The sequence below is a fragment of the Phyllobates terribilis genome, unplaced genomic scaffold (assembly GCF_046119375.1).
Source record: "Phyllobates terribilis strain yellow unplaced genomic scaffold, ASM4611937v1 Scaffold_30__1_contigs__length_15301838, whole genome shotgun sequence".
Taxonomy (NCBI): domain Eukaryota; kingdom Metazoa; phylum Chordata; class Amphibia; order Anura; family Dendrobatidae; genus Phyllobates; species Phyllobates terribilis.
The window spans coordinates 9,879,295-9,904,889 of record NW_027362790.1 but is presented as its reverse complement, the minus strand read 5'-3'; the positions used below and the strand labels follow the sequence as shown (position 1 = coordinate 9,904,889).

The window sequence follows — 25,595 nt, the reverse complement described above, 5'->3', positions numbered from 1 at the left end:
CTTTGCTTTTCTTCTCCTCATTGGATTTTTCATGTTCAAAGTTGCAGAAGCCAGATTACAAGCTCATTTTGGTTCAACTTCAGCAACTGTGCATTGCATTGCCATGTAATGTGATGCAATGCTATCTTTCTAGCTCTCCCTTTTTACTTCCTTTTGGATAAACAGACATATTAGGCAAGCATTTTGGAGCTTTCACCTAAATAACTACAGGTGGTGAGATAAGCTGCACAATATAATTGACCTTTCAGTATATTGTTGCACACACACCATCTATTTAGCAAATGCTCTTGTTATCAACAGCAGCCTTTTAAACTCACCTGAGCTAACAGGTATGTGCGCTGGTTACTCTGCTGCGCTTAAAATTTCTTTTTTGGTTTGCTACAATGCCTTTTCTGAAACGTTGTCTCCTTCTGCTGGAACACTGACTTCTTTCATTTAATGCCTGCAGACTATAAAAGAGAACCCAACCCAAAAAGTTTGGTTGATTAGTCTGTGGCATTCTGTTAAACTGTTGCTTATGGCGGTCTCTGTGAGCTTCTCAGCGACATTCAGCCAGCCAGGTATCCTGCCTGCAGTAGATGGAATGTGGCAATGGAACGCTGGCTGCGCGTGTCATAATAGGCTCTGAGCCTTTATATACCTGTGCACAGCAGCAGCCACCTTCAGTCTGCTGCTGGACAGCCAGCAGCAGCAGCAGCAGGAGAGGTATGTAATCAGGAGCCCTCCTGCTAAGGGTAGACAGCTGCTCGTTCCACCCCACCCCCCGCCTTAATTGGTTCTCCTCCCTTCCAACGGTGTTGAGGTGGGTGGGAACAGCAGGGGGTGAAGGTGCTGTGTTTAAAGAGGTGGAGTTATGCAGATCTAAAACGCGTGGATTGCAGCAGCAGCAAGCCGAAAAGTGCAGGCATGTAAGGGATCTAGAGGTTGACAACATGTCTTCTTAACGGGAGTCCAGGAGCTCATCTCCACAAATGGACTTTTCAGGATCCTTGGGTGGCTCCGTAGTTTGAAACCAATTCTGGTTATCGCTTCTCGGCCTTTTGGCTAAGATCAAGTGTAGTATCTGTTCTTATCAGTTTAATATCTGATACGTCCCCTATCTGGGGACCATATATTAAATGGATTTTTAGAACAGGGAGATGGAAAAAGAGCTTGCTCTGTCCACTCCACGCATTGACCTGGTATTGCAGTATCTCCAGGACCGGTGCACCCCTTCTTTAATGCAGTTTCTAAAATCAGAAAGAATTGAATTCAATGTTTTTTGTTCATTTTGCTTGTTTGTCGGATTTTGGGATGGACTCTTTGGCTTTGCTTTTCTTCTCCTCATTGGATTTTTCATGTTCAAAGTTGCAGAAGCCAGATTACAAGCTCATTTTGGTTCAACTTCAGCAACTGTGCATTGCATTGCCATGTAATGTGATGCAATGCTATCTTTCTAGCTCTCCCTTTTTACTTCCTTTTGGATAAACAGACATATTAGGCAAGCATTTTGGAGCTTTCACCTAAATAACTACAGGTGGTGAGATAAGCTGCACAATATAATTGACCTTTCAGTATATTGTTGCACACACACCATCTATTTAGCAAATGCCCTTGTTATCAACAGCAGCCTTTTAAACTCACCTGAGCTAACAGGTATGTGCGCTGGTTACTCTGCTGCGCTTAAAATTTCTTTTTTGGTTTGCTACAATGCCTTTTTTGAAACGTTGTCTCCTTCTGCTGGAACACTGACTTCTTTCATTTTATGCCTGCAGACTATAAAAGAGAACCCAACCCAAAAAGTTTGGTTGATTAGTCTGTGGCATTCTGTTAAACTGTTGCTTATGGCGGTCTCTGTGAGCTTCTCAGCGACATTCAGCCAGCCAGGTATCCTGCCTGCAGTAGATGGAATGTGGCAATGGAACGCTGGCTGCGCGTGTCATAATAGGCTCTGAGCCTTTATATACCTGTGCACAGCAGCAGCCACCTTCAGTCTGCTGCTGGACAGCCAGCAGCAGCAGCAGCAGGAGAGGTATGTAATCAGGAGCCCTCCTGCTAAGGGTAGACAGCTGCTCGTTCCACCCCACCCCCCGCCTTAATTGGTTCTCCTCCCTTCCAACGGTGTTGAGGCGGGTGGGAACAGCAGGGGGTGAAGGTGCTGTGTTTAAAGAGGTGGAGTTATGCAGATCTAAAACGCGTGGATTGCAGCAGCAGCAAGCCGAAAAGTGCAGGCATGTAAGGGATCTAGAGGTTGACAACATGTCTTCTTAACGGGAGTCCAGGAGCTCATCTCCACAAATGGACTTTTCAGGATCCTTGGGTGGCTCCGTAGTTTGAAACCAATTCTGGTTATCGCTTCTCGGCCTTTTGGCTAAGATCAAGTGTAGTATCTTTCGAAAAGGCGGTTTTGGATGTTGGCCGCCCTAGTAGATTGATACATTATGCACACTGGGGTTTAGGCGCTTGTTAGTACGCCAGGTGGCTAATATAGTCATCTGGTGGAAAGCATGGCCCCCCAGGATCGACGCCATTGGGCCGGGGAAGATCGAAAGCCCGAAGTGTGAAGTGCCCCAGGAATGGTGACCCTGGGGTGCCTTAACTCACTGGGATTGGGAACCCCACTTGAGTTTATGGCACATTTGCACAAGCACTTCAAATTTTCTTTCTTCGCACACACCCTTATTCCGGGCCTTCTGGCCTTAGGATGGGGAATTTTTCAATTCCCGGTCGAAGGTCCGGGCAGTATTATACTGTGAAACCTTCACTATTTATTTAATTTCTTTGTCACTGTGTGTCCACTTATTCACGTGTGTCACGTCCTACTAGGATTTTGTCGGGATGCGGTTCCCTTACGGGTTCCTCTCTTGGCAGGTCTAGGGGGGGAGTGTGTGGCCATCAGGTTCCGCTCCCCCCTGAACCCCCCTGGCTCTCCTCTTTCGGGAGGAGAGCGTTGTTGGCTCCCCTCTTCCGGGAGGGGAGCACAGTCTTTGGCTCCCAGTGCCTTGCTCGGGTGAGAACTCGGGCAGGTGCTGGGGGTAAGATTGGGTCGCCTCTGGCTTCGGCTGGAGGTGGCTTTTTGTCCCTGTTCCTCGCTGTGGCCTTTTGGCTCGGAGGGACGGGGAATGGTTTGGGGGACCCTTCTCCTTTTGGAGAGGGTTTCAAGAAGACCAGCATCCTAGTGCACTTTTTTTGTGGCACTTGTCACTTTTTTAAGCGCACTCGGGTTTTGTACACGAATTCGGGCTTTCGATAAAAAAAAAAAAAATCTGTTCTTATCAGTTTAATATCTGATACGTCCCCTATCTGGGGACCATATATTAAATGGATTTTTAGAACAGGGAGATGGAAAAAGAGCTTGCTCTGTCCACTCCACGCATTGACCTGGTATTGCAGTATCTCCAGGACCGGTGCACCCCTTCTTTAATGCAGTTTCTAAAATCAGAAAGAATTGAATTCAATGTTTTTTGTTCATTTTGCTTGTTTGTCGGATTTTGGGATGGACTCTTTGGCTTTGCTTTTCTTCTCCTCATTGGATTTTTCATGTTCAAAGTTGCAGAAGCCAGATTACAAGCTCATTTTGGTTCAACTTCAGCAACTGTGCATTGCATTGCCATGTAATGTGATGCAATGCTATCTTTCTAGCTCTCCCTTTTTACTTCCTTTTGGATAAACAGACATATTAGGCAAGCATTTTGGAGCTTTCACCTAAATAACTACAGCTGGTGAGATAAGCTGCACAATATAATTGACCTTTCAGTATATTGTTGCACACACACCATCTATTTAGCAAATGCCCTTGTTATCAACAGCAGCCTTTTAAACTCACCTGAGCTAACAGGTATGTGCGCTGGTTACTCTGCTGCGCTTAAAATTTCTTTTTTGGTTTGCTACAATGCCTTTTCTGAAACGTTGTCTCCTTCTGCTGGAACACTGACTTCTTTCATTTAATGCCTGCAGACTATAAAAGAGAACCCAACCCAAAAAGTTTGGTTGATTAGTCTGTGGCATTCTGTTAAACTGTTGCTTATGGCGGTCTCTGTGAGCTTCTCAGCGACATTCAGCCAGCCAGGTATCCTGCCTGCAGTAGATGGAATGTGGCAATGGAACGCTGGCTGCGCGTGTCATAATAGGCTCTGAGCCTTTATATACCTGTGCACAGCAGCAGCCACCTTCAGTCTGCTGCTGGACAGCCAGCAGCAGCAGCAGCAGGAGAGGTATGTAATCAGGAGCCCTCCTGCTAAGGGTAGACAGCTGCTCGTTCCACCCCACCCCCCGCCTTAATTGGTTCTCCTCCCTTCCAACGGTGTTGAGGCGGGTGGGAACAGCAGGGGGTGAAGGTGCTGTGTTTAAAGAGGTGGAGTTATGCAGATCTAAAACGCGTGGATTGCAGCAGCAGCAAGCCGAAAAGTGCAGGCATGTAAGGGATCTAGAGGTTGACAACATGTCTTCTTAACGGGAGTCCAGGAGCTCATCTCCACAAATGGACTTTTCAGGATCCTTGGGTGGCTCCGTAGTTTGAAACCAATTCTGGTTATCGCTTCTCGGCCTTTTGGCTAAGATCAAGTGTAGTATCTGTTCTTATCAGTTTAATATCTGATACATCCCCTATCTGGGGACCATATATTAAATGGATTTTTAGAACAGGGAGATGGAAAAAGAGCTTGCTCTGTCCACTCCACGCATTGACCTGGTATTGCAGTATCTCCAGGACCGGTGCACCCCTTCTTTAATGCAGTTTCTAAAATCAGAAAGAATTGAATTCAATGTTTTTTGTTCATTTTGCTTGTTTGTCGGATTTTGGGATGGACTCTTTGGCTTTGCTTTTCTTCTCCTCATTGGATTTTTCATGTTCAAAGTTGCAGAAGCCAGATTACAAGCTCATTTTGGTTCAACTTCAGCAACTGTGCATTGCATTGCCATGTAATGTGATGCAATGCTATCTTTCTAGCTCTCCCTTTTTACTTCCTTTTGGATAAACAGACATATTAGGCAAGCATTTTGGAGCTTTCACCTAAATAACTACAGGTGGTGAGATAAGCTGCACAATATAATTGACCTTTCAGTATATTGTTGCACACACACCATCTATTTAGCAAATGCCCTTGTTATCAACAGCAGCCTTTTAAACTCACCTGAGCTAACAGGTATGTGCGCTGGTTACTCTGCTGCGCTTAAAATTTCTTTTTTGGTTTGCTACAATGCCTTTTTTGAAACGTTGTCTCCTTCTGCTGGAACACTGACTTCTTTCATTTTATGCCTGCAGACTATAAAAGAGAACCCAACCCAAAAAGTTTGGTTGATTAGTCTGTGGCATTCTGTTAAACTGTTGCTTATGGCGGTCTCTGTGAGCTTCTCAGCGACATTCAGCCAGCCAGGTATCCTGCCTGCAGTAGATGGAATGTGGCAATGGAACGCTGGCTGCGCGTGTCATAATAGGCTCTGAGCCTTTATATACCTGTGCACAGCAGCAGCCACCTTCAGTCTGCTGCTGGACAGCCAGCAGCAGCAGCAGCAGGAGAGGTATGTAATCAGGAGCCCTCCTGCTAAGGGTAGACAGCTGCTCGTTCCACCCCACCCCCCGCCTTAATTGGTTCTCCTCCCTTCCAACGGTGTTGAGGCGGGTGGGAACAGCAGGGGGTGAAGGTGCTGTGTTTAAAGAGGTGGAGTTATGCAGATCTAAAATGCGTGGATTGCAGCAGCAGCAAGCCGAAAAGTGCAGGCATGTAAGGGATCTAGAGGTTGACAACATGTCTTCTTAACGGGAGTCCAGGAGCTCATCTCCACAAATGGACTTTTCAGGATCCTTGGGTGGCTCCGTAGTTTGAAACCAATTCTGGTTATCGCTTCTCGGCCTTTTGGCTAAGATCAAGTGTAGTATCTTTCGAAAAGGCGGTTTTGGATGTTGGCCGCCCTAGTAGATTGATACATTATGCACACTGGGGTTTAGGCGCTTGTTAGTACGCCAGGTGGCTAATATAGTCATCTGGTGGAAAGCATGGCCCCCCAGGATCGACGCCATTGGGCCGGGGAAGATCGAAAGCCCGAAGTGTGAAGTGCCCCAGGAATGGTGACCCTGGGGTGCCTTAACTCACTGGGATTGGGAACCCCACTTGAGTTTATGGCACATTTGCACAAGCACTTCAAATTTTCTTTCTTCGCACACACCCTTATTCCGGGCCTTCTGGCCTTAGGATGGGGAATTTTTCAATTCCCGGTCGAAGGTCCGGGCAGTATTATACTGTGAAACCTTCACTATTTATTTAATTTCTTTGTCACTGTGTGTCCACTTATTCACGTGTGTCACGTCCTACTAGGATTTTGTCGGGATGCGGTTCCCTTACGGGTTCCTCTCTTGGCAGGTCTAGGGGTGGAGTGTGTGGCCATCAGGTTCCGCTCCCCCCTGAACCCCCCTGGCTCTCCTCTTTCGGGAGGAGAGCGTTGTTGGCTCCCCTCTTCCGGGAGGGGAGCACAGTCTTTGGCTCCCAGTGCCTTGCTCGGGTGAGAACTCGGGCAGGTGCTGGGGGTAAGATTGGGTCGCCTCTGGCTTCGGCTGGAGGTGGCTTTTTGTCCCTGTTCCTCGCTGTGGCCTTTTGGCTCGGAGGGACGGGGAATGGTTTGGGGGACCCTTCTCCTTTTGGAGAGGGTTTCAAGAAGACCAGCATCCTAGTGCACTTTTTTTGTGGCACTTGTCACTTTTTTAAGCGCACTCGGGTTTTGTACACGAATTCGGGCTTTCGATAAAAAAAAAAAAAATCTGTTCTTATCAGTTTAATATCTGATACGTCCCCTATCTGGGGACCATATATTAAATGGATTTTTAGAACAGGGAGATGGAAAAAGAGCTTGCTCTGTCCACTCCACGCATTGACCTGGTATTGCAGTATCTCCAGGACCGGTGCACCCCTTCTTTAATGCAGTTTCTAAAATCAGAAAGAATTGAATTCAATGTTTTTTGTTCATTTTGCTTGTTTGTCGGATTTTGGGATGGACTCTTTGGCTTTGCTTTTCTTCTCCTCATTGGATTTTTCATGTTCAAAGTTGCAGAAGCCAGATTACAAGCTCATTTTGGTTCAACTTCAGCAACTGTGCATTGCATTGCCATGTAATGTGATGCAATGCTATCTTTCTAGCTCTCCCTTTTTACTTCCTTTTGGATAAACAGACATATTAGGCAAGCATTTTGGAGCTTTCACCTAAATAACTACAGCTGGTGAGATAAGCTGCACAATATAATTGACCTTTCAGTATATTGTTGCACACACACCATCTATTTAGCAAATGCCCTTGTTATCAACAGCAGCCTTTTAAACTCACCTGAGCTAACAGGTATGTGCGCTGGTTACTCTGCTGCGCTTAAAATTTCTTTTTTGGTTTGCTACAATGCCTTTTCTGAAACGTTGTCTCCTTCTGCTGGAACACTGACTTCTTTCATTTAATGCCTGCAGACTATAAAAGAGAACCCAACCCAAAAAGTTTGGTTGATTAGTCTGTGGCATTCTGTTAAACTGTTGCTTATGGCGGTCTCTGTGAGCTTCTCAGCGACATTCAGCCAGCCAGGTATCCTGCCTGCAGTAGATGGAATGTGGCAATGGAACGCTGGCTGCGCGTGTCATAATAGGCTCTGAGCCTTTATATACCTGTGCACAGCAGCAGCCACCTTCAGTCTGCTGCTGGACAGCCAGCAGCAGCAGCAGCAGGAGAGGTATGTAATCAGGAGCCCTCCTGCTAAGGGTAGACAGCTGCTCGTTCCACCCCACCCCCCGCCTTAATTGGTTCTCCTCCCTTCCAACGGTGTTGAGGCGGGTGGGAACAGCAGGGGGTGAAGGTGCTGTGTTTAAAGAGGTGGAGTTATGCAGATCTAAAACGCGTGGATTGCAGCAGCAGCAAGCCGAAAAGTGCAGGCATGTAAGGGATCTAGAGGTTGACAACATATCTTCTTAACGGGAGTCCAGGAGCTCATCTCCACAAATGGACTTTTCAGGATCCTTGGGTGGCTCCGTAGTTTGAAACCAATTCTGGTTATCGCTTCTCGGCCTTTTGGCTAAGATCAAGTGTAGTATCTGTTCTTATCAGTTTAATATCTGATACGTCCCCTATCTGGGGACCATATATTAAATGGATTTTTAGAACAGGGAGATGGAAAAAGAGCTTGCTCTGTCCACTCCACGCATTGACCTGGTATTGCAGTATCTCCAGGACCGGTGCACCCCTTCTTTAATGCAGTTTCTAAAATCAGAAAGAATTGAATTCAATGTTTTTTGTTCATTTTGCTTGTTTGTCGGATTTTGGGATGGACTCTTTGGCTTTGCTTTTCTTCTCCTCATTGGATTTTTCATGTTCAAAGTTGCAGAAGCCAGATTACAAGCTCATTTTGGTTCAACTTCAGCAACTGTGCATTGCATTGCCATGTAATGTGATGCAATGCTATCTTTCTAGCTCTCCCTTTTTACTTCCTTTTGGATAAACAGACATATTAGGCAAGCATTTTGGAGCTTTCACCTAAATAACTACAGGTGGTGAGATAAGCTGCACAATATAATTGACCTTTCAGTATATTGTTGCACACACACCATCTATTTAGCAAATGCTCTTGTTATCAACAGCAGCCTTTTAAACTCACCTGAGCTAACAGGTATGTGCGCTGGTTACTCTGCTGCGCTTAAAATTTCTTTTTTGGTTTGCTACAATGCCTTTTCTGAAACGTTGTCTCCTTCTGCTGGAACACTGACTTCTTTCATTTAATGCCTGCAGACTATAAAAGAGAACCCAACCCAAAAAGTTTGGTTGATTAGTCTGTGGCATTCTGTTAAACTGTTGCTTATGGCGGTCTCTGTGAGCTTCTCAGCGACATTCAGCCAGCCAGGTATCCTGCCTGCAGTAGATGGAATGTGGCAATGGAACGCTGGCTGCGCGTGTCATAATAGGCTCTGAGCCTTTATATACCTGTGCACAGCAGCAGCCACCTTCAGTCTGCTGCTGGACAGCCAGCAGCAGCAGCAGCAGGAGAGGTATGTAATCAGGAGCCCTCCTGCTAAGGGTAGACAGCTGCTCGTTCCACCCCACCCCCCGCCTTAATTGGTTCTCCTCCCTTCCAACGGTGTTGAGGTGGGTGGGAACAGCAGGGGGTGAAGGTGCTGTGTTTAAAGAGGTGGAGTTATGCAGATCTAAAACGCGTGGATTGCAGCAGCAGCAAGCCGAAAAGTGCAGGCATGTAAGGGATCTAGAGGTTGACAACATGTCTTCTTAACGGGAGTCCAGGAGCTCATCTCCACAAATGGACTTTTCAGGATCCTTGGGTGGCTCCGTAGTTTGAAACCAATTCTGGTTATCGCTTCTCGGCCTTTTGGCTAAGATCAAGTGTAGTATCTGTTCTTATCAGTTTAATATCTGATACGTCCCCTATCTGGGGACCATATATTAAATGGATTTTTAGAACAGGGAGATGGAAAAAGAGCTTGCTCTGTCCACTCCACGCATTGACCTGGTATTGCAGTATCTCCAGGACCGGTGCACCCCTTCTTTAATGCAGTTTCTAAAATCAGAAAGAATTGAATTCAATGTTTTTTGTTCATTTTGCTTGTTTGTCGGATTTTGGGATGGACTCTTTGGCTTTGCTTTTCTTCTCCTCATTGGATTTTTCATGTTCAAAGTTGCAGAAGCCAGATTACAAGCTCATTTTGGTTCAACTTCAGCAACTGTGCATTGCATTGCCATGTAATGTGATGCAATGCTATCTTTCTAGCTCTCCCTTTTTACTTCCTTTTGGATAAACAGACATATTAGGCAAGCATTTTGGAGCTTTCACCTAAATAACTACAGGTGGTGAGATAAGCTGCACAATATAATTGACCTTTCAGTATATTGTTGCACACACACCATCTATTTAGCAAATGCCCTTGTTATCAACAGCAGCCTTTTAAACTCACCTGAGCTAACAGGTATGTGCGCTGGTTACTCTGCTGCGCTTAAAATTTCTTTTTTGGTTTGCTACAATGCCTTTTTTGAAACGTTGTCTCCTTCTGCTGGAACACTGACTTCTTTCATTTTATGCCTGCAGACTATAAAAGAGAACCCAACCCAAAAAGTTTGGTTGATTAGTCTGTGGCATTCTGTTAAACTGTTGCTTATGGCGGTCTCTGTGAGCTTCTCAGCGACATTCAGCCAGCCAGGTATCCTGCCTGCAGTAGATGGAATGTGGCAATGGAACGCTGGCTGCGCGTGTCATAATAGGCTCTGAGCCTTTATATACCTGTGCACAGCAGCAGCCACCTTCAGTCTGCTGCTGGACAGCCAGCAGCAGCAGCAGCAGGAGAGGTATGTAATCAGGAGCCCTCCTGCTAAGGGTAGACAGCTGCTCGTTCCACCCCACCCCCCGCCTTAATTGGTTCTCCTCCCTTCCAACGGTGTTGAGGCGGGTGGGAACAGCAGGGGGTGAAGGTGCTGTGTTTAAAGAGGTGGAGTTATGCAGATCTAAAACGCGTGGATTGCAGCAGCAGCAAGCCGAAAAGTGCAGGCATGTAAGGGATCTAGAGGTTGACAACATGTCTTCTTAACGGGAGTCCAGGAGCTCATCTCCACAAATGGACTTTTCAGGATCCTTGGGTGGCTCCGTAGTTTGAAACCAATTCTGGTTATCGCTTCTCGGCCTTTTGGCTAAGATCAAGTGTAGTATCTTTCGAAAAGGCGGTTTTGGATGTTGGCCGCCCTAGTAGATTGATACATTATGCACACTGGGGTTTAGGCGCTTGTTAGTACGCCAGGTGGCTAATATAGTCATCTGGTGGAAAGCATGGCCCCCCAGGATCGACGCCATTGGGCCGGGGAAGATCGAAAGCCCGAAGTGTGAAGTGCCCCAGGAATGGTGACCCTGGGGTGCCTTAACTCACTGGGATTGGGAACCCCACTTGAGTTTATGGCACATTTGCACAAGCACTTCAAATTTTCTTTCTTCGCACACACCCTTATTCCGGGCCTTCTGGCCTTAGGATGGGGAATTTTTCAATTCCCGGTCGAAGGTCCGGGCAGTATTATACTGTGAAACCTTCACTATTTATTTAATTTCTTTGTCACTGTGTGTCCACTTATTCACGTGTGTCACGTCCTACTAGGATTTTGTCGGGATGCGGTTCCCTTACGGGTTCCTCTCTTGGCAGGTCTAGGGGGGGAGTGTGTGGCCATCAGGTTCCGCTCCCCCCTGAACCCCCCTGGCTCTCCTCTTTCGGGAGGAGAGCGTTGTTGGCTCCCCTCTTCCGGGAGGGGAGCACAGTCTTTGGCTCCCAGTGCCTTGCTCGGGTGAGAACTCGGGCAGGTGCTGGGGGTAAGATTGGGTCGCCTCTGGCTTCGGCTGGAGGTGGCTTTTTGTCCCTGTTCCTCGCTGTGGCCTTTTGGCTCGGAGGGACGGGGAATGGTTTGGGGGACCCTTCTCCTTTTGGAGAGGGTTTCAAGAAGACCAGCATCCTAGTGCACTTTTTTTGTGGCACTTGTCACTTTTTTAAGCGCACTCGGGTTTTGTACACGAATTCGGGCTTTCGATAAAAAAAAAAAAAATCTGTTGTTATCAGTTTAATATCTGATACGTCCCCTATCTGGGGACCATATATTAAATGGATTTTTAGAACAGGGAGATGGAAAAAGAGCTTGCTCTGTCCACTCCACGCATTGACCTGGTATTGCAGTATCTCCAGGACCGGTGCACCCCTTCTTTAATGCAGTTTCTAAAATCAGAAAGAATTGAATTCAATGTTTTTTGTTCATTTTGCTTGTTTGTCGGATTTTGGGATGGACTCTTTGGCTTTGCTTTTCTTCTCCTCATTGGATTTTTCATGTTCAAAGTTGCAGAAGCCAGATTACAAGCTCATTTTGGTTCAACTTCAGCAACTGTGCATTGCATTGCCATGTAATGTGATGCAATGCTATCTTTCTAGCTCTCCCTTTTTACTTCCTTTTGGATAAACAGACATATTAGGCAAGCATTTTGGAGCTTTCACCTAAATAACTACAGCTGGTGAGATAAGCTGCACAATATAATTGACCTTTCAGTATATTGTTGCACACACACCATCTATTTAGCAAATGCCCTTGTTATCAACAGCAGCCTTTTAAACTCACCTGAGCTAACAGGTATGTGCGCTGGTTACTCTGCTGCGCTTAAAATTTCTTTTTTGGTTTGCTACAATGCCTTTTCTGAAACGTTGTCTCCTTCTGCTGGAACACTGACTTCTTTCATTTAATGCCTGCAGACTATAAAAGAGAACCCAACCCAAAAAGTTTGGTTGATTAGTCTGTGGCATTCTGTTAAACTGTTGCTTATGGCGGTCTCTGTGAGCTTCTCAGCGACATTCAGCCAGCCAGGTATCCTGCCTGCAGTAGATGGAATGTGGCAATGGAACGCTGGCTGCGCGTGTCATAATAGGCTCTGAGCCTTTATATACCTGTGCACAGCAGCAGCCACCTTCAGTCTGCTGCTGGACAGCCAGCAGCAGCAGCAGCAGGAGAGGTATGTAATCAGGAGCCCTCCTGCTAAGGGTAGACAGCTGCTCGTTCCACCCCACCCCCCGCCTTAATTGGTTCTCCTCCCTTCCAACGGTGTTGAGGTGGGTGGGAACAGCAGGGGGTGAAGGTGCTGTGTTTAAAGAGGTGGAGTTATGCAGATCTAAAACGCGTGGATTGCAGCAGCAGCAAGCCGAAAAGTGCAGGCATGTAAGGGATCTAGAGGTTGACAACATGTCTTCTTAACGGGAGTCCAGGAGCTCATCTCCACAAATGGACTTTTCAGGATCCTTGGGTGGCTCCGTAGTTTGAAACCAATTCTGGTTATCGCTTCTCGGCCTTTTGGCTAAGATCAAGTGTAGTATCTGTTCTTATCAGTTTAATATCTGATACGTCCCCTATCTGGGGACCATATATTAAATGGATTTTTAGAACAGGGAGATGGAAAAAGAGCTTGCTCTGTCCACTCCACGCATTGACCTGGTATTGCAGTATCTCCAGGACCGGTGCACCCCTTCTTTAATGCAGTTTCTAAAATCAGAAAGAATTGAATTCAATGTTTTTTGTTCATTTTGCTTGTTTGTCGGATTTTGGGATGGACTCTTTGGCTTTGCTTTTCTTCTCCTCATTGGATTTTTCATGTTCAAAGTTGCAGAAGCCAGATTACAAGCTCATTTTGGTTCAACTTCAGCAACTGTGCATTGCATTGCCATGTAATGTGATGCAATGCTATCTTTCTAGCTCTCCCTTTTTACTTCCTTTTGGATAAACAGACATATTAGGCAAGCATTTTGGAGCTTTCACCTAAATAACTACAGGTGGTGAGATAAGCTGCACAATATAATTGACCTTTCAGTATATTGTTGCACACACACCATCTATTTAGCAAATGCCCTTGTTATCAACAGCAGCCTTTTAAACTCACCTGAGCTAACAGGTATGTGCGCTGGTTACTCTGCTGCGCTTAAAATTTCTTTTTTGGTTTGCTACAATGCCTTTTTTGAAACGTTGTCTCCTTCTGCTGGAACACTGACTTCTTTCATTTTATGCCTGCAGACTATAAAAGAGAACCCAACCCAAAAAGTTTGGTTGATTAGTCTGTGGCATTCTGTTAAACTGTTGCTTATGGCGGTCTCTGTGAGCTTCTCAGCGACATTCAGCCAGCCAGGTATCCTGCCTGCAGTAGATGGAATGTGGCAATGGAACGCTGGCTGCGCGTGTCATAATAGGCTCTGAGCCTTTATATACCTGTGCACAGCAGCAGCCACCTTCAGTCTGCTGCTGGACAGCCAGCAGCAGCAGCAGCAGGAGAGGTATGTAATCAGGAGCCCTCCTGCTAAGGGTAGACAGCTGCTCGTTCCACCCCACCCCCCGCCTTAATTGGTTCTCCTCCCTTCCAACGGTGTTGAGGCGGGTGGGAACAGCAGGGGGTGAAGGTGCTGTGTTTAAAGAGGTGGAGTTATGCAGATCTAAAACGCGTGGATTGCAGCAGCAGCAAGCCGAAAAGTGCAGGCATGTAAGGGATCTAGAGGTTGACAACATGTCTTCTTAACGGGAGTCCAGGAGCTCATCTCCACAAATGGACTTTTCAGGATCCTTGGGTGGCTCCGTAGTTTGAAACCAATTCTGGTTATCGCTTCTCGGCCTTTTGGCTAAGATCAAGTGTAGTATCTTTCGAAAAGGCGGTTTTGGATGTTGGCCGCCCTAGTAGATTGATACATTATGCACACTGGGGTTTAGGCGCTTGTTAGTACGCCAGGTGGCTAATATAGTCATCTGGTGGAAAGCATGGCCCCCCAGGATCGACGCCATTGGGCCGGGGAAGATCGAAAGCCCGAAGTGTGAAGTGCCCCAGGAATGGTGACCCTGGGGTGCCTTAACTCACTGGGATTGGGAACCCCACTTGAGTTTATGGCACATTTGCACAAGCACTTCAAATTTTCTTTCTTCGCACACACCCTTATTCCGGGCCTTCTGGCCTTAGGATGGGGAATTTTTCAATTCCCGGTCGAAGGTCCGGGCAGTATTATACTGTGAAACCTTCACTATTTATTTAATTTCTTTGTCACTGTGTGTCCACTTATTCACGTGTGTCACGTCCTACTAGGATTTTGTCGGGATGCGGTTCCCTTACGGGTTCCTCTCTTGGCAGGTCTAGGGGGGGAGTGTGTGGCCATCAGGTTCCGCTCCCCCCTGAACCCCCCTGGCTCTCCTCTTTCGGGAGGAGAGCGTTGTTGGCTCCCCTCTTCCGGGAGGGGAGCACAGTCTTTGGCTCCCAGTGCCTTGCTCGGGTGAGAACTCGGGCAGGTGCTGGGGGTAAGATTGGGTCGCCTCTGGCTTCGGCTGGAGGTGGCTTTTTGTCCCTGTTCCTCGCTGTGGCCTTTTGGCTCGGAGGGACGGGGAATGGTTTGGGGGACCCTTCTCCTTTTGGAGAGGGTTTCAAGAAGACCAGCATCCTAGTGCACTTTTTTTGTGGCACTTGTCACTTTTTTAAGCGCACTCGGGTTTTGTACACGAATTCGGGCTTTCGATAAAAAAAAAAAAAATCTGTTCTTATCAGTTTAATATCTGATACGTCCCCTATCTGGGGACCATATATTAAATGGATTTTTAGAACAGGGAGATGGAAAAAGAGCTTGCTCTGTCCACTCCACGCATTGACCTGGTATTGCAGTATCTCCAGGACCGGTGCACCCCTTCTTTAATGCAGTTTCTAAAATCAGAAAGAATTGAATTCAATGTTTTTTGTTCATTTTGCTTGTTTGTCGGATTTTGGGATGGACTCTTTGGCTTTGCTTTTCTTCTCCTCATTGGATTTTTCATGTTCAAAGTTGCAGAAGCCAGATTACAAGCTCATTTTGGTTCAACTTCAGCAACTGTGCATTGCATTGCCATGTAATGTGATGCAATGCTATCTTTCTAGCTCTCCCTTTTTACTTCCTTTTGGATAAACAGACATATTAGGCAAGCATTTTGGAGCTTTCACCTAAATAACTACAGCTGGTGAGATAAGCTGCACAATATAATTGACCTTTCAGTATATTGTTGCACACACACCATCTATTTAGCAAATGCCCTTGTTATCAACAGCAGCCTTTTAAACTCACCTGAGCTAACAGGTATGTGCGCTGGTTACTCTGCTGCGCTTAAAATTTCTTTTTTGGTTTGCTACAATGCCTTTTCTGAAACGTTGTCTCCTTCTGCTGGAACACTGACTTCTTTCATTTAATGCCTGCAGACTATAAAAGAGAACCCAACCCAAAAAGTTTGGTTGATTAGTCTGTGGCATTCTGTTAAACTGTTGCTTATGGCGGTCTCTGTGAGCTTCTCAGCGACATTCAGCCAGCCAGGTATCCTGCCTGCAGTAGATGGAATGTGGCAATGGAACGCTGGCTGCGCGTGTCATAATAGGCTCTGAGCCTTTATATACCTGTGCACAGCAGCAGCCACCTTCAGTCTGCTGCTGGACAGCCAGCAGCAGCAGCAGCAGGAGAGGTATGTAATCAGGAGCCCTCCTGCTAAGGGTAGACAGCTGCTCGTTCCACCCCACCCCCCGCCTTAATTGGTTCTCCTCCCTTCCAACGGTGTTGAGGCGGGTGGGAACAGCAGGGGGTGAAGGTGCTGTGTTTAAAGAGGTGGAGTTATGCAGATCTAAAACGCGTGGATTGCAGCAGCAGCAAGCCGAAAAGTGCAGGCATGTAAGGGATCTAGAGGTTGACAACATGTCTTCTTAACGGGAGTCCAGGAGCTCATCTCCACAAATGGACTTTTCAGGATCCTTGGGTGGCTCCGTAGTTTGAAACCAATTCTGGTTATCGCTTCTCGGCCTTTTGGCTAAGATCAAGTGTAGTATCTGTTCTTATCAGTTTAATATCTGATACATCCCCTATCTGGGGACCATATATTAAATGGATTTTTAGAACAGGGAGATGGAAAAAGAGCTTGCTCTGTCCACTCCACGCATTGACCTGGTATTGCAGTATCTCCAGGACCGGTGCACCCCTTCTTTAATGCAGTTTCTAAAATCAGAAAGAATTGAATTCAATGTTTTTTGTTCATTTTGCTTGTTTGTCGGATTTTGGGATGGACTCTTTGGCTTTGCTTTTCTTCTCCTCATTGGATTTTTCATGTTCAAAGTTGCAGAAGCCAGATTACAAGCTCATTTTGGTTCAACTTCAGCAACTGTGCATTGCATTGCCATGTAATGTGATGCAATGCTATCTTTCTAGCTCTCCCTTTTTACTTCCTTTTGGATAAACAGACATATTAGGCAAGCATTTTGGAGCTTTCACCTAAATAACTACAGGTGGTGAGATAAGCTGCACAATATAATTGACCTTTCAGTATATTGTTGCACACACACCATCTATTTAGCAAATGCCCTTGTTATCAACAGCAGCCTTTTAAACTCACCTGAGCTAACAGGTATGTGCGCTGGTTACTCTGCTGCGCTTAAAATTTCTTTTTTGGTTTGCTACAATGCCTTTTTTGAAACGTTGTCTCCTTCTGCTGGAACACTGACTTCTTTCATTTTATGCCTGCAGACTATAAAAGAGAACCCAACCCAAAAAGTTTGGTTGATTAGTCTGTGGCATTCTGTTAAACTGTTGCTTATGGCGGTCTCTGTGAGCTTCTCAGCGACATTCAGCCAGCCAGGTATCCTGCCTGCAGTAGATGGAATGTGGCAATGGAACGCTGGCTGCGCGTGTCATAATAGGCTCTGAGCCTTTATATACCTGTGCACAGCAGCAGCCACCTTCAGTCTGCTGCTGGACAGCCAGCAGCAGCAGCAGCAGGAGAGGTATGTAATCAGGAGCCCTCCTGCTAAGGGTAGACAGCTGCTCGTTCCACCCCACCCCCCGCCTTAATTGGTTCTCCTCCCTTCCAACGGTGTTGAGGCGGGTGGGAACAGCAGGGGGTGAAGGTGCTGTGTTTAAAGAGGTGGAGTTATGCAGATCTAAAACGCGTGGATTGCAGCAGCAGCAAGCCGAAAAGTGCAGGCATGTAAGGGATCTAGAGGTTGACAACATGTCTTCTTAACGGGAGTCCAGGAGCTCATCTCCACAAATGGACTTTTCAGGATCCTTGGGTGGCTCCGTAGTTTGAAACCAATTCTGGTTATCGCTTCTCGGCCTTTTGGCTAAGATCAAGTGTAGTATCTTTCGAAAAGGCGGTTTTGGATGTTGGCCGCCCTAGTAGATTGATACATTATGCACACTGGGGTTTAGGCGCTTGTTAGTACGCCAGGTGGCTAATATAGTCATCTGGTGGAAAGCATGGCCCCCCAGGATCGACGCCATTGGGCCGGGGAAGATCGAAAGCCCGAAGTGTGAAGTGCCCCAGGAATGGTGACCCTGGGGTGCCTTAACTCACTGGGATTGGGAACCCCACTTGAGTTTATGGCACATTTGCACAAGCACTTCAAATTTTCTTTCTTCGCACACACCCTTATTCCGGGCCTTCTGGCCTTAGGATGGGGAATTTTTCAATTCCCGGTCGAAGGTCCGGGCAGTATTATACTGTGAAACCTTCACTATTTATTTAATTTCTTTGTCACTGTGTGTCCACTTATTCACGTGTGTCACGTCCTACTAGGATTTTGTCGGGATGCGGTTCCCTTACGGGTTCCTCTCTTGGCAGGTCTAGGGGTGGAGTGTGTGGCCATCAGGTTCCGCTCCCCCCTGAACCCCCCTGGCTCTCCTCTTTCGGGAGGAGAGCGTTGTTGGCTCCCCTCTTCCGGGAGGGGAGCACAGTCTTTGGCTCCCAGTGCCTTGCTCGGGTGAGAACTCGGGCAGGTGCTGGGGGTAAGATTGGGTCGCCTCTGGCTTCGGCTGGAGGTGGCTTTTTGTCCCTGTTCCTCGCTGTGGCCTTTTGGCTCGGAGGGACGGGGAATGGTTTGGGGGACCCTTCTCCTTTTGGAGAGGGTTTCAAGAAGACCAGCATCCTAGTGCACTTTTTTTGTGGCACTTGTCACTTTTTTAAGCGCACTCGGGTTTTGTACACGAATTCGGGCTTTCGATAAAAAAAAAAAAAATCTGTTCTTATCAGTTTAATATCTGATACGTCCCCTATCTGGGGACCATATATTAAATGGATTTTTAGAACAGGGAGATGGAAAAAGAGCTTGCTCTGTCCACTCCACGCATTGACCTGGTATTGCAGTATCTCCAGGACCGGTGCACCCCTTCTTTAATGCAGTTTCTAAAATCAGAAAGAATTGAATTCAATGTTTTTTGTTCATTTTGCTTGTTTGTCGGATTTTGGGATGGACTCTTTGGCTTTGCTTTTCTTCTCCTCATTGGATTTTTCATGTTCAAAGTTGCAGAAGCCAGATTACAAGCTCATTTTGGTTCAACTTCAGCAACTGTGCATTGCATTGCCATGTAATGTGATGCAATGCTATCTTTCTAGCTCTCCCTTTTTACTTCCTTTTGGATAAACAGACATATTAGGCAAGCATTTTGGAGCTTTCACCTAAATAACTACAGCTGGTGAGATAAGCTGCACAATATAATTGACCTTTCAGTATATTGTTGCACACACACCATCTATTTAGCAAATGCCCTTGTTATCAACAGCAGCCTTTTAAACTCACCTGAGCTAACAGGTATGTGCGCTGGTTACTCTGCTGCGCTTAAAATTTCTTTTTTGGTTTGCTACAATGCCTTTTCTGAAACGTTGTCTCCTTCTGCTGGAACACTGACTTCTTTCATTTAATGCCTGCAGACTATAAAAGAGAACCCAACCCAAAAAGTTTGGTTGATTAGTCTGTGGCATTCTGTTAAACTGTTGCTTATGGCGGTCTCTGTGAGCTTCTCAGCGACATTCAGCCAGCCAGGTATCCTGCCTGCAGTAGATGGAATGTGGCAATGGAACGCTGGCTGCGCGTGTCATAATAGGCTCTGAGCCTTTATATACCTGTGCACAGCAGCAGCCACCTTCAGTCTGCTGCTGGACAGCCAGCAGCAGCAGCAGCAGGAGAGGTATGTAATCAGGAGCCCTCCTGCTAAGGGTAGACAGCTGCTCGTTCCACCCCACCCCCCGCCTTAATTGGTTCTCCTCCCTTCCAACGGTGTTGAGGCGGGTGGGAACAGCAGGGGGTGAAGGTGCTGTGTTTAAAGAGGTGGAGTTATGCAGATCTAAAACGCGTGGATTGCAGCAGCAGCAAGCCGAAAAGTGCAGGCATGTAAGGGATCTAGAGGTTGACAACATATCTTCTTAACGGGAGTCCAGGAGCTCATCTCCACAAATGGACTTTTCAGGATCCTTGGGTGGCTCCGTAGTTTGAAACCAATTCTGGTTATCGCTTCTCGGCCTTTTGGCTAAGATCAAGTGTAGTATCTGTTCTTATCAGTTTAATATCTGATACGTCCCCTATCTGGGGACCATATATTAAATGGATTTTTAGAACAGGGAGATGGAAAAAGAGCTTGCTCTGTCCACTCCACGCATTGACCTGGTATTGCAGTATCTCCAGGACCGGTGCACCCCTTCTTTAATGCAGTTTCTAAAATCAGAAAGAATTGAATTCAATGTTTTTTGTTCATTTTGCTTGTTTGTCGGATTTTGGGATGGACTCTTTGGCTTTGCTTTTCTTCTCCTCATTGGATTTTTCATGTTCAAAGTTGCAGAAGCCAGATTACAAGCTCATTTTGGTTCAACTTCAGCAACTGTGCATTGCATTGCCATGTAATGTGATGCAATGCTATCTTTCTAGCTCTCCCTTTTTACTTCCTTTTGGATAAACAGACATATTAGGCAAGCATTTTGGAGCTTTCACCTAAATAACTACAGGTGGTGAGATAAGCTGCACAATATAATTGACCTTTCAGTATATTGTTGCACACACACCATCTATTTAGCAAATGCTCTTGTTATCAACAGCAGCCTTTTAAACTCACCTGAGCTAACAGGTATGTGCGCTGGTTACTCTGCTGCGCTTAAAATTTCTTTTTTGGTTTGCTACAATGCCTTTTCTGAAACGTTGTCTCCTTCTGCTGGAACACTGACTTCTTTCATTTAATGCCTGCAGACTATAAAAGAGAACCCAACCCAAAAAGTTTGGTTGATTAGTCTGTGGCATTCTGTTAAACTGTTGCTTATGGCGGTCTCTGTGAGCTTCTCAGCGACATTCAGCCAGCCAGGTATCCTGCCTGCAGTAGATGGAATGTGGCAATGGAACGCTGGCTGCGCGTGTCATAATAGGCTCTGAGCCTTTATATACCTGTGCACAGCAGCAGCCACCTTCAGTCTGCTGCTGGACAGCCAGCAGCAGCAGCAGCAGGAGAGGTATGTAATCAGGAGCCCTCCTGCTAAGGGTAGACAGCTGCTCGTTCCACCCCACCCCCCGCCTTAATTGGTTCTCCTCCCTTCCAACGGTGTTGAGGTGGGTGGGAACAGCAGGGGGTGAAGGTGCTGTGTTTAAAGAGGTGGAGTTATGCAGATCTAAAACGCGTGGATTGCAGCAGCAGCAAGCCGAAAAGTGCAGGCATGTAAGGGATCTAGAGGTTGACAACATGTCTTCTTAACGGGAGTCCAGGAGCTCATCTCCACAAATGGACTTTTCAGGATCCTTGGGTGGCTCCGTAGTTTGAAACCAATTCTGGTTATCGCTTCTCGGCCTTTTGGCTAAGATCAAGTGTAGTATCTGTTCTTATCAGTTTAATATCTGATACGTCCCCTATCTGGGGACCATATATTAAATGGATTTTTAGAACAGGGAGATGGAAAAAGAGCTTGCTCTGTCCACTCCACGCATTGACCTGGTATTGCAGTATCTCCAGGACCGGTGCACCCCTTCTTTAATGCAGTTTCTAAAATCAGAAAGAATTGAATTCAATGTTTTTTGTTCATTTTGCTTGTTTGTCGGATTTTGGGATGGACTCTTTGGCTTTGCTTTTCTTCTCCTCATTGGATTTTTCATGTTCAAAGTTGCAGAAGCCAGATTACAAGCTCATTTTGGTTCAACTTCAGCAACTGTGCATTGCATTGCCATGTAATGTGATGCAATGCTATCTTTCTAGCTCTCCCTTTTTACTTCCTTTTGGATAAACAGACATATTAGGCAAGCATTTTGGAGCTTTCACCTAAATAACTACAGGTGGTGAGATAAGCTGCACAATATAATTGACCTTTCAGTATATTGTTGCACACACACCATCTATTTAGCAAATGCCCTTGTTATCAACAGCAGCCTTTTAAACTCACCTGAGCTAACAGGTATGTGCGCTGGTTACTCTGCTGCGCTTAAAATTTCTTTTTTGGTTTGCTACAATGCCTTTTTTGAAACGTTGTCTCCTTCTGCTGGAACACTGACTTCTTTCATTTTATGCCTGCAGACTATAAAAGAGAACCCAACCCAAAAAGTTTGGTTGATTAGTCTGTGGCATTCTGTTAAACTGTTGCTTATGGCGGTCTCTGTGAGCTTCTCAGCGACATTCAGCCAGCCAGGTATCCTGCCTGCAGTAGATGGAATGTGGCAATGGAACGCTGGCTGCGCGTGTCATAATAGGCTCTGAGCCTTTATATACCTGTGCACAGCAGCAGCCACCTTCAGTCTGCTGCTGGACAGCCAGCAGCAGCAGCAGCAGGAGAGGTATGTAATCAGGAGCCCTCCTGCTAAGGGTAGACAGCTGCTCGTTCCACCCCACCCCCCGCCTTAATTGGTTCTCCTCCCTTCCAACGGTGTTGAGGCGGGTGGGAACAGCAGGGGGTGAAGGTGCTGTGTTTAAAGAGGTGGAGTTATGCAGATCTAAAACGCGTGGATTGCAGCAGCAGCAAGCCGAAAAGTGCAGGCATGTAAGGGATCTAGAGGTTGACAACATGTCTTCTTAACGGGAGTCCAGGAGCTCATCTCCACAAATGGACTTTTCAGGATCCTTGGGTGGCTCCGTAGTTTGAAACCAATTCTGGTTATCGCTTCTCGGCCTTTTGGCTAAGATCAAGTGTAGTATCTTTCGAAAAGGCGGTTTTGGATGTTGGCCGCCCTAGTAGATTGATACATTATGCACACTGGGGTTTAGGCGCTTGTTAGTACGCCAGGTGGCTAATATAGTCATCTGGTGGAAAGCATGGCCCCCCAGGATCGACGCCATTGGGCCGGGGAAGATCGAAAGCCCGAAGTGTGAAGTGCCCCAGGAATGGTGACCCTGGGGTGCCTTAACTCACTGGGATTGGGAACCCCACTTGAGTTTATGGCACATTTGCACAAGCACTTCAAATTTTCTTTCTTCGCACACACCCTTATTCCGGGCCTTCTGGCCTTAGGATGGGGAATTTTTCAATTCCCGGTCGAAGGTCCGGGCAGTATTATACTGTGAAACCTTCACTATTTATTTAATTTCTTTGTCACTGTGTGTCCACTTATTCACGTGTGTCACGTCCTACTAGGATTTTGTCGGGATGCGGTTCCCTTACGGGTTCCTCTCTTGGCAGGTCTAGGGGGGGAGTGTGTGGCCATCAGGTTCCGCTCCCCCCTGAACCCCCCTGGCTCTCCTCTTTCGGGAGGAGAGCGTTGTTGGCTCCCCTCTTCCGGGAGGGGAGCACAGTCTTTGGCTCCCAGTGCCTTGCTCGGGTGAGAACTCGGGCAGGTGCTGGGGGTAAGATTGGGTCGCCTCTGGCTTCGGCTGGAGGTGGCTTTTTGTCCCTGTTCCTCGCTGTGGCCTTTTGGCTCGGAGGGACGGGGAATGGTTTGGGGGACCCTTCTCCTTTTGGAGAGGGTTTCAAGAAGACCAGCATCCTAGTGCACTTTTTTTGTGGCACTTGTCACTTTTTTAAGCGCACTCGGGTTTTGTACACGAATTCGGGCTTTCGATAAAAAAAAAAAAAATCTGTTCTTATCAGTTTAATATCTGATACGTCCCCTATCTGGGGACCATATATTAAATGGATTTTTAGAACAGGGAGATGGAAAAAGAGCTTGCTCTGTCCACTCCACGCATTGACCTGGTATTGCAGTATCTCCAGGACCGGTGCACCCCTTCTTTAATGCAGTTTCTAAAATCAGAAAGAATTGAATTCAATGTTTTTTGTTCATTTTGCTTGTTTGTCGGATTTTGGGATGGACTCTTTGGCTTTGCTTTTCTTCTCCTCATTGGATTTTTCATGTTCAAAGTTGCAGAAGCCAGATTACAAGCTCATTTTGGTTCAACTTCAGCAACTGTGCATTGCATTGCCATGTAATGTGATGCAATGCTATCTTTCTAGCTCTCCCTTTTTACTTCCTTTTGGATAAACAGACATATTAGGCAAGCATTTTGGAGCTTTCACCTAAATAACTACAGCTGGTGAGATAAGCTGCACAATATAATTGACCTTTCAGTATATTGTTGCACACACACCATCTATTTAGCAAATGCCCTTGTTATCAACAGCAGCCTTTTAAACTCACCTGAGCTAACAGGTATGTGCGCTGGTTACTCTGCTGCGCTTAAAATTTCTTTTTTGGTTTGCTACAATGCCTTTTCTGAAACGTTGTCTCCTTCTGCTGGAACACTGACTTCTTTCATTTAATGCCTGCAGACTATAAAAGAGAACCCAACCCAAAAAGTTTGGTTGATTAGTCTGTGGCATTCTGTTAAACTGTTGCTTATGGCGGTCTCTGTGAGCTTCTCAGCGACATTCAGCCAGCCAGGTATCCTGCCTGCAGTAGATGGAATGTGGCAATGGAACGCTGGCTGCGCGTGTCATAATAGGCTCTGAGCCTTTATATACCTGTGCACAGCAGCAGCCACCTTCAGTCTGCTGCTGGACAGCCAGCAGCAGCAGCAGCAGGAGAGGTATGTAATCAGGAGCCCTCCTGCTAAGGGTAGACAGCTGCTCGTTCCACCCCACCCCCCGCCTTAATTGGTTCTCCTCCCTTCCAACGGTGTTGAGGCGGGTGGGAACAGCAGGGGGTGAAGGTGCTGTGTTTAAAGAGGTGGAGTTATGCAGATCTAAAACGCGTGGATTGCAGCAGCAGCAAGCCGAAAAGTGCAGGCATGTAAGGGATCTAGAGGTTGACAACATGTCTTCTTAACGGGAGTCCAGGAGCTCATCTCCACAAATGGACTTTTCAGGATCCTTGGGTGGCTCCGTAGTTTGAAACCAATTCTGGTTATCGCTTCTCGGCCTTTTGGCTAAGATCAAGTGTAGTATCTGTTCTTATCAGTTTAATATCTGATACGTCCCCTATCTGGGGACCATATATTAAATGGATTTTTAGAACAGGGAGATGGAAAAAGAGCTTGCTCTGTCCACTCCACGCATTGACCTGGTATTGCAGTATCTCCAGGACCGGTGCACCCCTTCTTTAATGCAGTTTCTAAAATCAGAAAGAATTGAATTCAATGTTTTTTGTTCATTTTGCTTGTTTGTCAGATTTTGGGATGGACTCTTTGGCTTTGCTTTTCTTCTCCTCATTGGATTTTTCATGTTCAAAGTTGCAGAAGCCAGATTACAAGCTCATTTTGGTTCACCTTCAGCAACTGTGCATTGCATTGCCATGTAATGTCATGCAATGCTATCTTTCTAGCTCTCCCTTTTTACTTCCTTTTGGATAAACAGACATATTAGGCAAGCATTTTGGAGCTTTCACCTAAATAACTACAGGTGGTGAGATAAGCTGCACAATATAATTGACCTTTCAGTATATTGTTGCACACACACCATCTATTTAGCAAATGCCCTTGTTATCAACAGCAGCCTTTTAAACTCACCTGAGCTAACAGGTATGTGCGCTGGTTACTCTGCTGCGCTTAAAATTTCTTTTTTGGTTTGCTACAATGCCTTTTCTGAAACGTTGTCTCCTTCTGCTGGAACACTGACTTCTTTCATTTAATGCCTGCAGACTATAAAAGAGAACCCAACCCAAAAAGTTTGGTTGATTAGTCTGTGGCATTCTGTTAAACTGTTGCTTATGGCGGTCTCTGTGAGCTTCTCAGCGACATTCAGCCAGCCAGGTATCCTGCCTGCAGTAGATGGAATGTGGCAATGGAACGCTGGCTGCGCGTGTCATAATAGGCTCTGAGCCTTTATATACCTGTGCACAGCAGCAGCCACCTTCAGTCTGCTGCTGGACAGCCAGCAGCAGCAGCAGCAGGAGAGGTATGTAATCAGGAGCCCTCCTGCTAAGGGTAGACAGCTGCTCG

The 25,595-nt window shown here is 46.4% G+C and overlaps 15 non-coding genes and 6 pseudogenes across 15 annotated transcripts; all 21 read left to right on the top strand.

Moving 5' to 3' along the window:
• The first annotated feature begins 1,024 nt into the window (after positions 1 to 1,024).
• Positions 1,025 to 1,215, top strand: LOC141180408 (U2 spliceosomal RNA). The gene has a single exon (XR_012256156.1). It is a non-coding gene; the product is annotated as a U2 spliceosomal RNA (small nuclear RNA).
• Positions 1,216 to 2,330: 1,115 nt separating this feature from the next.
• On the top strand, positions 2,331 to 2,422 carry LOC141180087 (U2 spliceosomal RNA; annotated as a pseudogene).
• Positions 2,423 to 3,211: 789 nt separating this feature from the next.
• Positions 3,212 to 3,397, top strand: LOC141179841 (U2 spliceosomal RNA). The gene has a single exon (XR_012255795.1). It is a non-coding gene; the product is annotated as a U2 spliceosomal RNA (small nuclear RNA).
• A 1,115-nt stretch (positions 3,398 to 4,512) lies between these two features.
• On the top strand, positions 4,513 to 4,703 carry LOC141179505 (U2 spliceosomal RNA). Its single transcript, XR_012255514.1, has one exon. It is a non-coding gene; the product is annotated as a U2 spliceosomal RNA (small nuclear RNA).
• A 1,115-nt stretch (positions 4,704 to 5,818) lies between these two features.
• Positions 5,819 to 5,910, top strand: LOC141180085 (U2 spliceosomal RNA; annotated as a pseudogene).
• A 789-nt stretch (positions 5,911 to 6,699) lies between these two features.
• Positions 6,700 to 6,885, top strand: LOC141179840 (U2 spliceosomal RNA). The gene has a single exon (XR_012255794.1). It is a non-coding gene; the product is annotated as a U2 spliceosomal RNA (small nuclear RNA).
• Positions 6,886 to 8,000: 1,115 nt separating this feature from the next.
• LOC141180406 (U2 spliceosomal RNA) lies at positions 8,001 to 8,191 on the top strand. Its single transcript, XR_012256155.1, has one exon. It is a non-coding gene; the product is annotated as a U2 spliceosomal RNA (small nuclear RNA).
• Positions 8,192 to 9,306: 1,115 nt separating this feature from the next.
• On the top strand, positions 9,307 to 9,497 carry LOC141180405 (U2 spliceosomal RNA). The gene has a single exon (XR_012256154.1). It is a non-coding gene; the product is annotated as a U2 spliceosomal RNA (small nuclear RNA).
• Positions 9,498 to 10,612: 1,115 nt separating this feature from the next.
• Positions 10,613 to 10,704, top strand: LOC141180084 (U2 spliceosomal RNA; annotated as a pseudogene).
• A 789-nt stretch (positions 10,705 to 11,493) lies between these two features.
• LOC141179955 (U2 spliceosomal RNA) lies at positions 11,494 to 11,679 on the top strand. Its single transcript, XR_012255873.1, has one exon. It is a non-coding gene; the product is annotated as a U2 spliceosomal RNA (small nuclear RNA).
• Positions 11,680 to 12,794: 1,115 nt separating this feature from the next.
• Positions 12,795 to 12,985, top strand: LOC141180403 (U2 spliceosomal RNA). Its single transcript, XR_012256152.1, has one exon. It is a non-coding gene; the product is annotated as a U2 spliceosomal RNA (small nuclear RNA).
• Positions 12,986 to 14,100: 1,115 nt separating this feature from the next.
• LOC141180083 (U2 spliceosomal RNA) lies at positions 14,101 to 14,192 on the top strand (annotated as a pseudogene).
• Positions 14,193 to 14,981: 789 nt separating this feature from the next.
• Positions 14,982 to 15,167, top strand: LOC141179839 (U2 spliceosomal RNA). The gene has a single exon (XR_012255793.1). It is a non-coding gene; the product is annotated as a U2 spliceosomal RNA (small nuclear RNA).
• Positions 15,168 to 16,282: 1,115 nt separating this feature from the next.
• LOC141179504 (U2 spliceosomal RNA) lies at positions 16,283 to 16,473 on the top strand. Its single transcript, XR_012255513.1, has one exon. It is a non-coding gene; the product is annotated as a U2 spliceosomal RNA (small nuclear RNA).
• A 1,115-nt stretch (positions 16,474 to 17,588) lies between these two features.
• On the top strand, positions 17,589 to 17,680 carry LOC141180081 (U2 spliceosomal RNA; annotated as a pseudogene).
• A 789-nt stretch (positions 17,681 to 18,469) lies between these two features.
• Positions 18,470 to 18,655, top strand: LOC141179838 (U2 spliceosomal RNA). Its single transcript, XR_012255792.1, has one exon. It is a non-coding gene; the product is annotated as a U2 spliceosomal RNA (small nuclear RNA).
• Positions 18,656 to 19,770: 1,115 nt separating this feature from the next.
• LOC141180402 (U2 spliceosomal RNA) lies at positions 19,771 to 19,961 on the top strand. The gene has a single exon (XR_012256151.1). It is a non-coding gene; the product is annotated as a U2 spliceosomal RNA (small nuclear RNA).
• Positions 19,962 to 21,076: 1,115 nt separating this feature from the next.
• LOC141180401 (U2 spliceosomal RNA) lies at positions 21,077 to 21,267 on the top strand. Its single transcript, XR_012256150.1, has one exon. It is a non-coding gene; the product is annotated as a U2 spliceosomal RNA (small nuclear RNA).
• A 1,115-nt stretch (positions 21,268 to 22,382) lies between these two features.
• LOC141180080 (U2 spliceosomal RNA) lies at positions 22,383 to 22,474 on the top strand (annotated as a pseudogene).
• A 789-nt stretch (positions 22,475 to 23,263) lies between these two features.
• On the top strand, positions 23,264 to 23,449 carry LOC141179836 (U2 spliceosomal RNA). The gene has a single exon (XR_012255790.1). It is a non-coding gene; the product is annotated as a U2 spliceosomal RNA (small nuclear RNA).
• A 1,115-nt stretch (positions 23,450 to 24,564) lies between these two features.
• LOC141180400 (U2 spliceosomal RNA) lies at positions 24,565 to 24,755 on the top strand. The gene has a single exon (XR_012256149.1). It is a non-coding gene; the product is annotated as a U2 spliceosomal RNA (small nuclear RNA).
• The last annotated feature ends 840 nt before the right edge of the window (positions 24,756 to 25,595 follow it).